Source organism: Gavialis gangeticus, unplaced genomic scaffold, assembly GCF_001723915.1.
Source record: "Gavialis gangeticus isolate Ggan-Ray unplaced genomic scaffold, GavGan_comp1, whole genome shotgun sequence".
In the NCBI taxonomy this organism is placed as follows: domain Eukaryota; kingdom Metazoa; phylum Chordata; order Crocodylia; family Gavialidae; genus Gavialis; species Gavialis gangeticus.
This window is the reverse complement of record NW_017728992.1, coordinates 162,610,062-162,614,980: the sequence shown is the minus strand read 5'-3', so window position 1 is coordinate 162,614,980 and position 4,919 is coordinate 162,610,062. Positions and strand designations below refer to the sequence as shown.

Here is a 4,919-nt window from a genome sequence, read left to right as displayed (position 1 = left end):
TGTGACAACCCTCAAAGTGCCCCAGGTTTTCACAACACCCTGGTTCAGAATTACTAGGGTAGGTCCTCATGGCTAGGGACAGACATTCAAAAAGTGTCTGAGCCTGAATTGATTCAATCGTTGCAGGTTAGTCTAGCCTGGCTAGGCTAAATCAGTTTTTTAACTAGATAGATATCCCAGAAATGCAGGCACATGCCTGCAGTGGCTCAGGCTAGAAGCTGGGTGGTGCTACAGCAGCCTTCCCTTCGCTACCACAGGCTGAGGTCAGGGGGGCATGGCCAGGCCCTCGCAGGACACTTTTGATTATTCCCCCTCTCCTAAGCAGCCCACCAGGGAATGTTCATCAACCCATTAAGAAAACAAAGCCTCTCTCCATTAACTAATGGAGCTCCTCTTAAACAGCTCTTCCAAGGAAGGACATTAAGCTACCTGCTGATTAGCTCCAAAAAGCCTATCATCTCCCACAGCACGGACCATAGCCAGCATGTGGTCTGCTAGTTAATGCTGAGGTGTCTGTGTAAGGCAGAGGGGAGGGGGGAATAATCCCTGCTTAGCAGGGAGAAGCCAGGGAGATGCTCTGTGCTTGCAAGTCTCTGCTGGAGCTCTGGCCAGGGAGCAAAGAGGTGGGGCCACCTCTGCTGTCGAGCAGAGAGCCCTGCCCAGCCCAGAGAGTATGCCAGGATGCTAGGGGTGTCTGGTTTATCTTAAGCCAGTAAAGGGCCTGGGGCAGACATTGCATAAACCGGTTTGACTCAAATCAGTTAAGTCTGATACTAAATTCAATAAGGTTGATCTGAAACCAGTTTCAGCCATTTTCAAACTGGTTTATGTGCACTGATCATCTGTTCTGTTACAGGTTTAAACCAGTTTCTGATCACTTAAACTGGTTTATGTGTAATGTCTGCCCCTAGCCTTGAACTATAGACTCTTATGAGGTTGCACCCTGGTTTTCTAAAGCATGGCTTAAGCAGCTAACTTGGCTTAAGCAACTACCTCCAGGAGAAGACTTATAGGTTTGGATCCCAACTGAGGAAGACACCTACCTGTGGCTAGGGACACCTGTCCCTTTCCTGCATTTCACTTATGGCCAGCTCAGGCAGCTCCCCAATTCTTATTGCTGAAAATACCTTCCCTAGGGACCTCCATCTTGTCATGTACTGTCTAGAAAGTCTGGGCACCTAACTACAGACAAAGCATTACACAGGGTGACTAGTGTCTAGGAATCTGGCACTGCAATACTCAACACTGCCTTGCCCAAGTATGCACGAGGATTGGGGCCCAAGTTCTCAGAGATACTTCCGCTTCCTTTCATTTTCATCTTTTTCCAAGGTCCTTGTTTACTGCTGACCAGGGCTCACACTGGAACTCACAATATTGGGTCAGCAAGATGGTACATTTCTCTGGTGTCCACTACTCTCATGTGCTCCAAAATCTAAGATTTCCCTTTTTAAAAACAAATAAAGCCCATTGGTTTCTGAAGAAATCCTTCAAAGTATGTTTAGGACATAAATTTAGATCTGTATCTGTAGACAGTCTGATATAACAGATCTCTGAGAATTACAAATTGCCACATCTATCTCATTGGGGTTCTGACTCTGAAACCTAACAATGACTTAAATGCAAGTATTTGAAAAGGCTTTAACATGGTTGTGCGAATAGCTGCTGGATTTGCATCTCACCTGCAAAGACTATAGAAAACTTCAAGTAAATAGATAGGAGAAAGTCTCCCTGCACCAAGGCTGTTTGACAGTGTCTGATGCATGGCATACTGCACATTCCAAGGTAAAACTTTCATGGGGCATATGGGAATAGCTAGCACAAAGACATCACATGTTTGGGGCTTTGGGACACCCCTTCCTAAGTATATTATTAGGATATAGGTCTAAGAATGCACTGTCTGTTGAACTGTCTTTGGCAGGTGTAGGATTTATATAACATGTCAGGATTAGTGGGCTTTGAGAAATACTTGAAGATGATTGAATACGCATATTTCCCAGGAACCCCTAAGGATTCAACCAATTACTCAGAATAGTAAAGTGTAGAGGCGAGGCTCCAAGTGGTGTTATGGTAGAGTCTCTTATATAGAAGGCTCTGAAAACAACTTCAACTACAAACATGCTAAATCTGGTTACAGAATTAGAGAATATAGAGGCCGTGAACATCTGCTAGCCCATCTCATTTAACAACCTCTTCCAAAGTAGGATTGTGGTCTGTAAACTTGGGAGCTACTGCTAGTCACATTACATGCAAGACAAACAATAAAGAGTCCCCTCTTGTCCCAAAAAGACAAAAACACAGTATAAAATACTTTGGAGATTGGAACATTTTTCTTTCTCAGTTTCACATCATTGTTCCTAGGTAGAATGGTCAGCCTTAAAATACTTCCCTTAAATAACTAATATGGCTTCATTATTTGAAAGTCCCATAAACATTTTTTAAAAGTATTAATATTTCCAGGCATTTATGGACCATCCTTAATAGAGGCTTCTGTCTGAGGGGGCCATCCTGACAAACACCAAATGCAGTCTCTACTAAAATTTTAACACAGTGCACAGATAGCAATAAATGAGACTCTAAACAGCAAAAAATACCATATTTATTCAAATGCAAGATAAGGATCAACATGCAGGGGAGGACACCTTGTCTCAGATTCAGGTACCAGCCCAGGACAAGCAGCAGCTCAGCTCCAGGCCCAGGCCCAGGGCTGAAGCTGGAGCTGAGCAGCTTATGTGGTGGGGATAGAGGCACACAGTAGGGGGAGCACAGGGAAGCCTGAATGTTGGTGGGTGCATGGGGGAGACCCATAGTGTGCAGCTTGAGCAAAGTATAGGGGACAGGCTGCATGGTCTCCCCCCTTCTCTTGCTCCCCAGCACCTCACCCCTGCTGCTTACCTCTGGTTCTGGCCCAGAGCTGCTGCCACTTCTCCCTAACTGGGCTTGAGCTGGGTACAGGTCCAGGGCCAGTGCCAGAGCCACTGCTGGTTGCCCCAGAGCCAGAGCTATTGCTCAGAAGGTGCAGAGGTGGAAGAGGTGGGGAGGCATGAGGTGTGGGTCAGGTACAGTCACAAGGTACAATAGGTGGGGGAGGCAGGCGGCAGAGAAGCCGGCACAGACGGCAACAGGTAGGGGTGGGCAGGGTGCAGGGTGCAGCTAGCAAGTTACTGAGGGCAGGCACTGAAAAAAAGACCAAGGCATGGGGGCAAGAGAGGAGGAGAAGTCAGGGGGACAGGCTGCAGGAGTGTAGAGGGCAAGTGGAGGGGGGAAAGGCAGAAGAGGGGCACCCCTCCAGCACCTGAGCCTTGCTCCACAATTTACTAATCTCCAGTCCTCTCTCAGCTCCTGTCCTGGTAACTTGTCTGGCTCCCTAACTCCTGGTTAACCGTCCAGCTGAGTCTGTGGATTTCAGTTTGACTTCTGCTTGCCTCCTGACTTCTGAACGCTGGTTAGACCTCTGCTTTGGTTTTGGACCCTGGGCTTTGGTCCCTGCCCATCAATTTGGAACCTGGGTTTCCCTTGGTCACTCCCAACCTGCGGTTCAAACCTTGCAGCCCTTCTAGTCCTCATTCCTGGATCCACCCACCAAGTCTGACTCCCTTGTGAACCATAATAGGGTATAGCCAGAAGCACAGTGGTGCAACCTACCCACAATTCTTATGCCACTGGGCACTTGGAAGTGGCAAATGCAGCTGAGAAAGCATGAGCGCTAGTTCAGAAAGACAGGCTGGGCAGGCAGTATGCTGATTCCTACAGAACTCCAGCTGGGATTTAGAGCTACTGCCCATGCTCAGATAAGGAGGTGGCTCCAGGGACAAGCTATACACATAGGCAGGTCTGGCCTATTACATTCCAGGTTTTGGTTTAAACAGACTCTGCTAAACATATGGGTCACTTCTTAATAAGTCACCATAGCAAAGAGAGTCGCTGTGTGAGAGAGGCCTAAATTTGGTCCTCCTGCCTAGTGTAAATTCAAAATAACTCTACTGAAATGAACATAATGACATTGATTTAAATCTACTCAAAAGGGAGCGGAAGCAGGCCTCGGTTTGTCAGGAAACAGCAGGCAATATTTGATGCTTGTTAATTGCTTCTAAACCCTGTGGAACCACACAATGGTTTTCTGCTGATTGCAACTGCCTAGAGTAAAAGCAAATGTCGGAGAGTTGACATTTATATCATATCTTCAGATCCACCCTCCCTAGCTATGAAACCCAAGATGAATGGATATTTCCTAGGAATGCATAATCTGTGTAGGAAACTGACTGTTCTTTGAAAAGTGATTCTAGGAAGAATAAAAGAAACCCAAAGTCTGAGAAAATACTATGATGTGTCATGGAAAAACTGGAGAACAGCAAAGACCAGGGGGTGCGATAAACAAGGAAAATGTATCATTTGTAAACACAGCAGGAGAGTTAGACTTAAGATCATGTGTTCCTTCCAGTATTTAGGGCTTGATAGAGTTTTAAGCCTTATTCTTTAAAGTATTTTTACTGAATTTAGAATCTGCATAATTACAAACTATCTTCCCATATAATGATCTGCTGGAAAAAGTGGCAGGATAATACCAAGTGCACACAACCAAATAGCTATTGGTACTGATTTGCTCATCATATCATCACTCTGACTGTATTCCAAAGCACTAAAATGAACATTTCTGAATTTAACCAGTGCTAAAGTCATACTAATAAGTCAACAGTTGAGTTCCTGGAAGTAAACAAGAATCTTTTCTCTCTCTAGACCTGTTATACTGGCCATCTCCACTGCAAAACTCCCAAAGAGCAGGCAGTGAGATGAAGAGAACACTTAAAGCAATATTCACTGTGGCAGCTTGAAGGGCTATAGCGCACTTATCCAGGGATCATGATCGACTCTGTTTAAAACCTACGAATTTTCTTTAAAAAAAAAAAAAAAAAAAAAAAAAA

General features: G+C 45.3%; 1 protein-coding gene across 3 annotated transcripts in view; it reads right to left on the bottom strand.

The window, feature by feature from the left end:
- Window positions 1–4,919, bottom strand: part of GRHL2 (grainyhead like transcription factor 2) — a 149,861-nt gene that overhangs the window by 17,162 nt on the left and 127,780 nt on the right. The window lies entirely within an intron of this gene.